This window comes from Penaeus vannamei, chromosome 18, assembly GCF_042767895.1.
Source record: "Penaeus vannamei isolate JL-2024 chromosome 18, ASM4276789v1, whole genome shotgun sequence".
Classification (NCBI taxonomy): Eukaryota; Metazoa; Arthropoda; class Malacostraca; order Decapoda; family Penaeidae; genus Penaeus; species Penaeus vannamei.
The window spans coordinates 4988028-5000226 of NC_091566.1; the positions used below are offsets into that span (position 1 = coordinate 4988028).

General features: G+C 49.2%; 1 protein-coding gene across 1 annotated transcript in view; it reads left to right on the forward strand.

Annotated features, from left to right (window-relative positions):
* Positions 1-7927: 7927 nt before the first annotated feature.
* Positions 7928-12199, forward strand: part of LOC113809822 (uncharacterized) — a gene marked incomplete at its 3' end in the record, with an annotated part of 143944 nt that continues 139672 nt past the window's right edge. The window contains 1 exon segment of the mRNA XM_070132772.1: positions 7928-10663.

Below are 12199 nucleotides of genomic sequence, written 5' to 3' on the forward strand. Positions count from 1 at the left end.
ATTCATTTCCTTCTTATTTCTTCTTCTTCCTTTTCCTCTTCCTCCTCTTCTTCTTCTTCTTCTTCTTCTTCTTCTTCTTCTTCTTCTTCTTCTTCTTCTTCTTCTTCTTCTTCTTCTTCTACTTCTCCTTCTTCTTCTTCTTCTTCTTCCTCCTCCTCCTCCTCCTCCTTCCCCCTCCTCTCTCTCCCCTCCCCTCCCCCTCCTCCTCCTCCTCTCCCCTCCCCCTCCCCCTCCTCCATTTCCTCCTCCTCCACCTCCATTTCTCCCTCCTCCTCCTCCACCCCTCCATTTCCTCCTCCTCCACCTCCATTTCCTCCTCCTCCCCCTTCATTTCCTCCTCCTCCACCTCCATTTCCTCCTCCTCCTCCTCCTCCTCCATTTCCTCCTCCTCCTCCTCCTCGTCTCCGTCATCGCTTAACCGTTTAGGGGCTGGTGTCGTCGGTGTCGTCGTTCGTCGTCTTTCGTCTATTGTCTTCCGGTTCCCTTTTGTCCGCGCCAGCCCCGCTACTCTCGTAATGGAGTCTGTGGCACCCTCGCCAATGGGGGCCTCTCACCGGACTTTTTTTATTTAATTTTTTAGTGTTATTATTTAGCTTTTTGATTATTGGTTTTCGTCTGCGGGGGATTTCCGGTTTTGGGGGGGTTGGGGAGGGGATTGGAGGTTGAGTCGGAAGTTGGTGGAGGTGGGGGCGGGAGGTGGAGGAGGAGGAGGAGGAGGAGGAGGAGGAGGAGGAGGAGGAGGAGGAGGAGGGAGGTGGAGGATGAGGAGGTGGAGTAACGACAATGATATTTGTGATGATGAAGGTAATGATAACAATAACAGTAACAATAAGAAAACGATAAGTAAAAGGGTCATTTTTGTTACCAAGTATCATTAATGTCATTTTTTTATTTTTGAAAACGACTCGCTGATCCATACCATATGGCGTTTCTGGAAGGATCGAAAAGGGATGAGGGAGATTTATTCTTCGTGGCGGGTTTGTCTTTTCTTTTATATAAAAAAATGAATAACATTAGCCGTCAGTTGTTTATTTCGGTTATTGATTTGTTTTTTTTTATGTATATTTTTACATTTCTTCCTACGTGCCTTCCACGCTGTCTTAAAGAAGCATGGAGATTTCGCCAAATAAGATAGGGAAGAAAGGAGCGCAAATGGCGGGAGAGATTTGCATTCTATTCATGAATTCACTCTTATTTAAATGTAAATTCGGCCTTTTGTATGCTTCGAAGTTTCACTCATAAAATCCAGCCTTATGTATGTCGAAGGCCTCGCCCGTCCAGTCGACCCGCCCATATCTCAGGGGACGGGCGCGAGACCGGCCTCGACCTCGAACAAATTTCAGAATTCGGCCTCCGGTCTGTCGGGGGGGGGGGGGAGTCGAGGAAGTTTATTTTCCACCCTGGCTATCTGGTCAGGCGTGGGGAATCATGACGAGGGAGTCTTACATGTATTCATATATATTAGAGTCTTACATGTATTCCTATATTAGAGTCTTACATGTATTCCTATTTTAGAGTCTTACATGTATTCATATATATTCGATATGGGACATTATTCTGTGATTACTGTAATTACTGCACATGGTTAAATGAGAATGTAAGTCATACGTTATGCGAGAGAAGATCGATTTTTTTAGTTTAGTCCTTTATTTCCCAGCCTGGCTAACTGCACAAGCGTGGGCAAGCTGTGGTACATTCGATGCATGGTCAAAGCATTATATAATAGTATTACAGTGTAAATCTAGATCGTAAAATTATTACGGTCTAAAATACATAATTTAAAAGAAAAGAACAATCAGTCGAGTATGTGAAACGCGGGTGACGTCGACCGTAGACTAACCGCTGTGTCCCTGCCGCTGACACCCGGCTCTCGGTGCAGCGGGAGGAGGTTGCGTGCGACTCTTTAAGGGCCTCCCTAACTAAGTGGCGAGGGCGAGAGCGGTTTCTTTGGCGCTTGGCTGTTGTTTCGTTTCGTGTGTGTGTGTGTGTGTGTTTTATTTTTTTATTTTTTATTTTATTTTATTTTCTTATTTTTTTATTTTTTATTTTTTTGAGGGGGTGAAACTTTCGTGCTTATTTTTTTTTTTTTTTTTCTTGAATTGAATAAAAGTTCGGAATACCCCGCTCGGTCTGTCTTTCTTCTGTCTGTCTGTCTCTGTTTCTGTCTCACTGTCTCTCTCTCTCTCTCTCTCTCTCTCTCTCTCTCTCTCTCTCTGTCTCTCTCTATCTCTGTCTCTCTCTCTCTCTCTCTCTCTCTCCTCTCCTCCTCCTCCTCCTCCTCCTCCTCCACCTCCTCCTCCTCCTTCCTCCTTCCTTCCTCCTCCTTCCTCCTCCTTCCTCCTCCTTCCTCTCTCCCTCTCTCCCTCCCTCCTCCTCCCTCTCTCCCTCCTCCTCCCTCTCTCCCTCCCCCTTTCCCTCTTCCATTCCCTTTCCAATCTTCCTCTCCTCTTTCCTTCCCCTTTCCCCGCCCTCGCTTTCTGTAGGAAATAAGAGCACCATCGGGGAGTGTCGAGGCATCGTGGTGCGATCCGTGGGCCTTGAGGGTGTGTTTGTTCTTGCATCGGGGGATTTTTGGCCTACGCTGTTGACATCTGGGCGGAATTTTAGCCCTAACAGTCACAACAAGAACGATAATCACAGGGGGAAAAATGGGAGTGTCCCCCTCGCTGGCGTGAATTTATGGGGGTCGTGTTTTATTTATTTATTTATTTTTTTATTTTTTTGTTAGATTTTGTTTCTCTTCTTTTTTTTTCCTTGTCGAGGGATTGGAACCGTTCATAGCCTTTGAGCAAGGGAAAGTTTCCAAGCACGACAGGACTCTGGGAGCCACGAAAGGCCATAGCGTTTAAGGGGTTGTGCGCCCCCGGGCTCGGACGACTTGCATCACGGGCCGCGTCTCGAGGAAAAAGGTCATGCGCCTCATGCCGGGAGGTCTTGCGTCTGATGTACCAGTGCCATATGCGTGCCTGGGAGCATGTATGGCAAAGGTCACATAATCTCAGGATTACTGCTCCTCTCCTCTCTTCTCGTTTCTTCTCATTTCCTATTCTTTCCCTGACTCTTCTCTCTTCTTGTCTCGCTCTCTCTCTCTCTCCCTCTCTACCGTGCTCATGTCATTTGCATGAGCGTGTGTATATTTATGTATGCATGTATATATGTATATCTGTGTGTGTGTGTGTGTGTGTGTGTGTGTGTGTGTGTGTGTGTGTGTGTGTGTGTGTGTGTGTGTGTGTGTGTGTGTGTGTGTGTGTGTGTGTGTATGTATGTATGTATGTGTAAATGTATATGTATGTATGTATGTATCTATGTATGTATATGTGTATGTATGTACATATGTTTATATGTATGTACATATGTTTATATGTATGTATGTATGTATGTATGTATATACGTTTATGCGTATGCTAGATACATGTGTGTATGGGGGGGGCGTGTAGAAATGTATGTGTATGTGTGTTTGACTTTAGATTGGTGTGTGCCCGTGTGCATGGTTTCGTGCGTGTGGCTTCGTGCGGAGGGCATACAGCAGCGCGTGGCCCAAATAAAAGGGTGTCCCCCTTCTCTCGCTGTAACATACAAGAGCCCAAAATCCCAATCGAGAGCACTTGGCCAAGGGGGCAGCGAGTGTTAAAGAGAGGCGTGTCGATGAGTGTGCCCCCCCCTCTCCCCCCTCATCCCCATCGGGAAGGGGAAGGGCGAGAACAGACTCCTGCGTGAGAGAGAGAGAGAGAGAACGCACACGGACCCCAGTCAGAAGCGGAATAAAAAAGGGGGAAATATAGCAGAAAATAACTTCCCGGAGAAGGCGCGCCCCGTGAACCCGTGCGTCAGAGAGGGGTTTACCTTGGAACATCTACGGGGAATACCTGTCGGCGGAACTCTTCGAGACAGTCCGGATAAGGGAAACATTTTCGTATTTTTCAGATGGCCGGGCAGACCGATGCAGATTTTTTTCAAATAGTTTTTTTTTTCTTAGTTTTATTTTATTTTCATTTTCATTTTATTTCAGTTTGTTGTTGTCGTTGTTGTTGTTGTTGGTAGTTCTTCCTTCCGGTTGACTCTCGCAACTTCGACGCTTATAGATAGTTGGTGAGACCGGACGGTGCACAGGATTTTCGGCCACTGTGTTTGTTCCATGTTTGTGTCACCTTCTCAAGCTAGACGCGGAGTGGAGGCGACGCGAACCCCGCCAGACGCCCCCGAGGCCGACGTCTGGAGGTGGCGCGGGTGGGAAAGGGACCAGCAGGCACGTCGGGGAGGTTGTCAAACGTGGCTGAGCCGAAGAAACGGAAAAGGGAACGCCTCGGCTCTCTTTCCCTTCCCTTCGTCGGGATTCCCTTGTCGTCTTTCCTTTTTTTTTCTCCCTCTTTCGCCTGTTTTTTCCTCCATCGGTCAGTTTCACGACAGGCGGATGTATATTCGTTTTTCAGTGTTTTTTTATACATCGCTGGAAAATAGTTTTTGTTCCAGTCGCAAACAACCTTTTTAAGTGTTTTTAATGGGAGCTTTTTGAAGGGAGAGCCCCTCAGATTATTAGATGAAACGCCTTTGAATGTGTGTTGTTTTAATTTATCTTTTAGAGATTTTTTTTTACTCCTGTCACTATTTTTTTTTATATAAACAAAAATGTGAGGGACGAAGTGCGGGAACTTGTTTAGCGTTTTTGAAGATTAGTCATTTTTGTCGTTGTTGCAGAAACGTTATGCTCTTGCTAGTAATGTGTTTTTTTTTTTTTTTTTTGTTGTATCATTATCATAAACGGAGAGATTTATGTTATTAGTTTTGTAGGATGTATACTTGATAGGCTTTTGCTGCATGTTGTTGCAAATGATGGAGAATGAGAGCGTACCTTGACCAGAAAAATGGGGAATGAGAAATGAGAGGAAAAGCTAATGGTTATTGATAGCTTGTTCGGATGCCGGCGGTACTGGGTCGTTTATCATGCCGGTTTCCGGGCCCTTCACTCAGGCCTATTTGGCGAAGTGTTTCATAATCTGTTACTTATATAAATGGGTCGGGGGCGATGGCGAGATACGCTTGGAGCCTGATTTTGAAAAATTGTTTCCGGCGAAAATAAGAATTCAAGGCCAATTATGCGAGGCGGGAAGGAGGTGGGGGTGGGAAGGAGGTGGGGGTGGGGGTAGGGGTGGAGGTGGGGGTAGGGGTGGAGGTGGGGGTAGGGGTGGAGGTGGAGGTGGAGGTGGAGGTAGAAGTAGAAGTGGAGGTAGAAGTAGAAGTGGAGGTAGAAGTAGAAGTGGAGGTAGAAGTAGAAGTGGAGGTAGAAGTAGAAGTGGAGGTAGAAGTAGAAGTGGAGGTAGAAGTAGAAGTGGAGGTGGAGGTGGAGGTAGAAGTGGGGGTGGAGGTGGAGGTAGAAGTGGAGGTAGAGGTAGAGGTGGAGGTAGAGGTAGAGGTGGAGGTAGAGGTGGAGGTAGAGGTGGAGGTGGAGGTAGAGGTAGAGGTGGAGGTAGAGGTAGAGGTAGAGGTAGAGGTAGAGGTGGAGGTAGAGGTAGAGGTAGAGGTAGAGGTAGAGGTAGAGGTAGAGGTAGAGGTAGAGGTAGAGGTAGAGGTAGAGGTAGATGTAGATGTAGAGGTAGAGGTGAAGATAGAATTGAAGATAGAATTGAAGATAGAATTGAAGATAGTAATTAGATGTAGAGGTAGAGGTAAAGGGGGAGGTAGTAATTAGGCGGAGGTGGGGGAATTTCGCGTGGAGGTTGGAATGGGGTATGGAAATGGGAATAGGAATAGGAATGGATAGGGGTACGAGATAGAGGGGATGATGCCTTAATGTACACGGAGACGGAGGGAGGAAGGGAAGGGGAAGGGATGTCGGAAGTCATTTGCCCAATTCTCTCCGATGGGGAACCCTGCCCAGTTGTGCAAGTCCCTTGGAATTATACTAAGCTGGGGAAGTGGGGCAACTGCAGCGTCTCTTGCCCAACGAAAGCGAAAGGTGGGAGTGGGGAAGGGAGAGGGAAAGGGAGAGAAGGAAGTAAGGAAGAGGGAGACGGGAGGAAGAGAGGAGGAGGTCGAAGGGAGAGGTAAACGGAGGGAAGGAAGTAAGGAGGGAGAGGGGAAGAAGAGAGAAGGAGGTCGAAGGGAGAGGGAAACGGAAGGAAGGAAGTAAGGAGGAGGGAGAGGGGGAGAAGAGAGGAGGAAGTCGAAGAGAGAGGGACATTAGGGAAGTCGAAGAGAGAGGGAAAGAAAGAACGCGTGAGAAGGAGGAGAGACAGATGATCGATATGATCTCAATAGAGTGGGAGAAAAAAAAGAAAGGGAGAAAGAAAGAAAGGAAAAAAAAGCGCTGAGATAAATGGAAAGAGAAACTGCTCTGGGACAAAGACGTCACTGGAGAGAGAGAGAGAGAAAAAAAGACAGGGTGACTCTCCTGCTTCTCTTTCTATTGAACACGAGCTTGGGAGATTATCCTTGCTCTTCATCGGTGTGTGTGTGTGTGTGTGTGTGTGTGTGTGTGTGTGTTGTGTTGTGTTGTGTTTCGTGTTGTGTGTTGTTGTTTTGTGTTGTGTTGTGTTGTTTTGTTTTGTGTTGTTTTGTGTTGTGTTTTGTTGTGATGTGTTGTGTTGTATGTTGTGCTGTGTTGGGTTGTGTTGTGTTGTTTTGTGTTTTGTTGTGTTGTGATGTGTGTGTTGTGTTGTGTGTGTTGTGTGTGTTTGTTTATGCGTAGGAAGGGAGAGGTGGGGCTTGCGGAGAGGAAAAGTGGGGAGAGCGGAGAGGGATAGTAGGGAGGGAGAGAGGGATAGTGGGGAGGGAGTGAGGGACAGTGGGGAGGGCGGAGAGGGATAGTATGGAGGGAGAGAGCGATAGTAGGGAGGGAGAGAGGGCCAGTGGGGACAACGGAGAGGCATAGTAGGGAGGGAGGGAGGGATAGTGGGGAGGGCAGATAGGGATAGTAGGGAGAGCGGAGAGGGATAGTGGAGAGGGCGGGGAGGGCCCGTGGGATGATAGGAAAGGATGAAGGAGAACAGCCAACCGTCCGCAGTGTGAGGAAGGAGGAGGAGCGCAACTGAAAAGGCGAAAGTTTGTGTGAAGAAAAAGTTGGATCGGGAAGTGCGCGCCGCCGTCGGGATGGAGATCTCGTAAGGAGTTGCGACACGGCGGGGCGAGCTGGGCGGCGGAAGCGGATCGTAGTTTTGGCCGTAGTTTCGGATGTAGGTTAAGGGGGGTGGGGGTGAGAAGGGGTCGTGCATAACGATGGGTTTTAAAGCTGGATTCCGCTGCGCTGGCCTGGGTTGTCGTAGGGATTAGTACTGCGAATGAACATAGGGATTAGTACTGCGAATGAACATAGGGATTAGTAGTGCGAGTGAACAAATCCGTCTGAACGAGGGGGGCCTAATCAGCGGGACGGAGCGTCGTCGTCGTCGTCGTCCGCCCGTTTTCATCAGCGTCGTGGGTGATGGATGACTCCCGCGTGCATTATTGATGACGCGGCCATTAGACGCTGCTCGAGGCTTCTTTCAAGATCCGGCCGGAAGGAGCGACGCCCACGGCGCTCCGCTTCCGGTTTCATATTTCTGGCGGGTAAAATGGGTTGATTTTCGGGGTGTGTGTACTTTTCATTTTTTTTTTCTCTCTCTCTCCTTTCTGAATCGCAGGCTCTCTCTCTCTTTCTCCTCTTCGCTACGCTCACTTGCAATTTTATCTTAATCTTATTCTCTTTCTCGCCTCATATATGCATTCGTGTGTGTTTATGTGTGTGTGTGTATATATGTATATATATATATATATATATATATATATATATATATATATATATATATATATATATATAAATATATATATATATATAATGAATGTATCTATTTATGTATGTATGTATGTATGTATGTACACACGTGTGTATGGTTGGTTTTATTATGTGATCCTCACTTCTCTATCATCCCTCTTCCGTTTCATGAAATACTAGATGTAATGAAGGGTGGGATAAAAAAAAAGTCTCTGTTATTGTTCTTAATTGATGTGATACGTCAATTTATCAAAACAAAAACCAGGCTTTTGTGCGCCTCTGTATGAATACACTCGCCTCCCAATTACCTTCTATAGTCCCATGTTTTTGACAAACTTCGGTCTATTCACCTGTGAAAGCGATGCTAACAAAGATATTCTGTGTTGTCGGGAGAGAGAAAAAAATATCAATATTCACTGAGGCATCTCTACATACTGTACTCTTGAAGTTCTCCCCTGCTTGCCCTTGGAGACGCCGAAGAAGTGGCTGCAGGTGCATCATACATAGTTGTGTGCGTCGTCCGCTAGTTGTGCTCGAGAGGAACGATGCCCCAATTAATGCCGAGCCGTGGATCCGCTTCCTCCTCCTCTTGAGCCTGGAGGAGAGGCGTCCGAGACCCGCTCATTTCCCCGGCCCTTGGATCCGCATCAAGTTGAGCCAAGACTCGACTCTCTCCTTGAACGTCGGTAAGTTAGGATTCTTCTGTGTCTGCCCCACTGAGGGCCAAGTCAGGCATGAGGTGCGCGCAGAGGCTAGGAATTATCTCTTTCTCCAGCGCCTGCAGAGCACATATGACTTGGCCCGATTTTTCCTCCGGGGGGTTTGGGCCAGCATTTTCATGACTGCTAACTGGATTTGGGGAAAGTAGTTTTTCACTTTTTTTTCCGTCATTGATTTGTCTGCGTGTTTGCCAACCTATGCCTGCAGCGTTTCTCTCTCCTCCTCCTCCTCCCTCTTCCTCTGCCTCTCTGTTCACCTTCCTCATTCCTGTCTGTCTGTCTGCCTTTATCCATTCCTCATCCCTCCCTCCTTTTATGTATGTTTGTTAGACATTCATATACGATGCCCTCCTCTCTCATGTGTCAGCTACCCCCATCCATTGATTCTTTCCAGTAGGGTTTTCTCATCTCAATGCGAAATAGTCCTAATGATGTTTTCCAGGGCCCTTCTCTCCGATCTGGATTCAGCTCTGGACTCCGGGCGGTTTCGCTGCCTCTGATGATTCATTTCTCTCTTCCCTGTGTTCTGTCTCCCCCTGCCATTTCTCTTCTCCATGTTTGTTGTTTTTGTTTGGTCGTCCCCATGCGTCATTTCTTCTTTCTCTTTTTCTTGGTCCAGCGAGAGGAGTGAGTGAGTGTGAGCGAGTGAGCGTGGAGAGAGAAAGAAGGAGAGAGTGGCTGTGCTGGCATGTTTCGTTCTGGCACCGTGTGTGGCCGCGTCGGGTGGTGGCACTTGAATGAGGAGAGGCTTGCCGGTGCCACGCAGGATTCCTCTCCGTCTCCCCCTCCCGCCCTCTCCCCCACCCTCTTGCTCCCCAGCGGGTGCCGCTAAGTTGCCGCGCACTGCCACATGTCTTAATAGCGTTCCCATATGTGAACACGCTGCACACTGTCATTGAGGGAGACCGTGTTATTTAAGAAGGTGTGAGATTAACTTTATGAGCTTTAATTTTGATCTCTGGCCCCGTCTGCGCCTGCCCCTCCACACCTGGCCACCCCCACTGGCTGCTGCTTGTTTCTGCTTCGCCGCTAACGCCGCCGCCGCCGCCACCTGCGCCTCCAGGTCACGAGTGGCGAGCGCCTCCACCCCGCACTCCGCCACGCGCCACCACACTGCCACCACCATATCCACCACCACCGCCACCATCGCACTGCACCTCCACCATCACACCACGTTGTAGCGATGAGCTCGGGTCTGGAACGACAGTATGACTCGCCTTAACCGCCGCGGTCGGGGACGACGGTGCTGTAAGGCCGGAGCGCCTCCTTAAGCCTCCCTCCACACGCCGCATGTACATGCGAGTCGTCTTGGCGACACGGGACAGCGAGTCGGCGAGTGTATGAACTTGTGCTGCGCTCTGTTCGCACGGTGACATGTGTGTGCTCAGTGAAGCCTTCTGCGAGCGCGGTCGTCGGAGCACGGTGTCCTAGACGATGCTTCCAAGTTTGAGGGAAACATTGATTGTTTAGCAATTCACTCACTTTGAGCATGTAAAGCGCCTACTCTTCGCAAACGGTGCAGCTGTGACAGTGCCTCTGGAAGTGATTCATTCGCACGTGAAAGGAAAGGCTCAATAGATATTTGGGAAACAGTTGTGGTGGCCATTTCGCGATCGCGCATTGAGGACCTGGCGCCATGTATCTTCGCTAGTGAGAGGAGTGGAGGAGTGGCCCGGCACAATAGTAGCGAGGGGAGGGGCCTCGTTGGGGCCAGGAAGACTTGTTGCTCAGCTCTACTCCGGCCAGTCCTGCCGTGACTTCAAATCTCTCGTGCCACAGAAACGGAAATTCCTCTCGCGTCTTGCACGGTGCAGGCGACCTCGCTGAGGTTCGTGTCGCTGGACGACCACGACCTCGCTCCTCTGTTGAGGAGGACAAGACTCCAGCTGAGCCTGGAAAAGAGGGAATCTCGCTCTTGTCTCTTCCCCTCCAGCGGACTTGCTTTCCCCTACAAGACTTGTTGGCAGCTTTTCGCCAAACCGCGCTACGACGCCCCAGTCCGAGGGGCGCGGGACTGCCACAAGAAGTCTCATCTCGTCGAAACCATTTGAATTGTTTGAACAGAATCCCGAGAAGATTTTGCGGGAAGACCTTGGTGAGGAAGTGTCTCTCGGCGTGGTGGAGTGGTGGAGATATGGTGGAGAAGCGGTGGTGTTTTCGTGAATAGTGGTCAAGTTTTATCTCGTGTGTATCCACGGTACGTTGCGGAGCGAGTGTACAGTGACGATTCTGTGCGGCCTGTGAGAGGCGTTGTATTCGGTGGGCTCGGAAGCCTCCGGACAACGGCGCTGCGGTGTGTCGTGCGGGCCAGCGTTGCATAATGTGCTCGTGATCTTTATTATTTTTTCTTCTTCGCTGCGTCCTTTAAGAACACGTCGACCTCAGCGTAGGGCGAGTGGATGAAGAACAACACAGTGCAAACGAGAGAAACAGTCGATCTGGTTAACGACCAAGGTAGTCGCCAGCGACAACCGACGATGGTGGGGCGTTGGGCAGAGACTTGCGGCACACCCACCACGTGCTACAGACACTGGGGCTCTTGCTTGTGCACACGAACCGTCATGAGTGCATTTGCGTGCTGTAGTGCGTGAACTGGAGATTTAGGGATGATGTGGTGGAGCGCTCGGAGGCAGCAAAGAAAGCGCAGGTGACGGAAAGTTGCTTGGTAACTCTATATTAACTCTCCTTTTTTATAGCACAGTTCACCAGGTATCCGGCATGAAATAACCGCGATGAAAATCTCGAAAAGAGGGGGCGAGGGAGTCAGAATGAGAATGTGAATGTGTGTAGGAATGAGAGTGAGTGAGTGTGCGTGCGAATGAACGAGTGAGTGTGCGTGCGAACGAGTGAGTGAGTGTGCGTGCGAATGAGTGAGTGAGTGTGCGTGCGAATGAGTGAGTGAGTGTGCGTGCGAATGAGTGAGTGAGTGTGCGTGCGAATGAGTGAGTGAGTGTGTGTGTGAGAGAGAGAAAGTGAGTAAATGTGTGTGTGTGTGTGTGTGTGTGTGTGTGTGTGTGTGTGTGTGTGTGTGTGTGTGTGTGTTTGAATGAGTAAGTGAGTGAGTGAGTGAGTGAGTGAGTGAGAGATGGAGGGAGGGAGGGAGGGAGGGAGGGGAGGGAGGGAGGGAGGGAGGGAGAAATGAAGGGAAAGAAGAAAAAAAAACAAGAGATGTGCATTTTGTTAGAAAAGAGAGTAAGAAGCAGCGAACTACCCCCCCCCCCCCCCCCCATGCAGTCCTCCTTCCGCGTAATGAAATCCCTCCCAACGAAAATATTAAGCCAGTCGCCATCCCCATTCAAGTTATGCATATCTCGTCGCACGTATTTGCCGGCTCTCTTGCAAGTTTTCCCCTCCGAACCCTTGCCCGGTCATTGGGTAAATTATTCACGGCGGCTGGACCGGCGCTACGGCACGCGCGCCTGTTTGCTCGCGCGTTTTTTTTTTTTTTTTTTTTTTTCTGTTGACTCGGAAGTTGTATCATGAAACGCGCTTGTTACTTGTTTCTGCTCCTGTGATTGTGAGTGTGAGGGAGGGAGGGAGGGAGGGAGGGGGGGAGGGAGGGAGGGAGTAGGAATGGGTGGGTGAGTGAGTGAGTTAGTGAGTGAGTAGGAATGGGTGGGAGGGTGAGTGTGTTAGTGTGTTAGTGAGTGAGTGAGTGAGTGAGTGAGTGAGTGAGTGAGAGGAGTGAGTGAGTGAGTGAGTGAGAGGAGTGAGTGAGTGAGTGAGTGAGTGA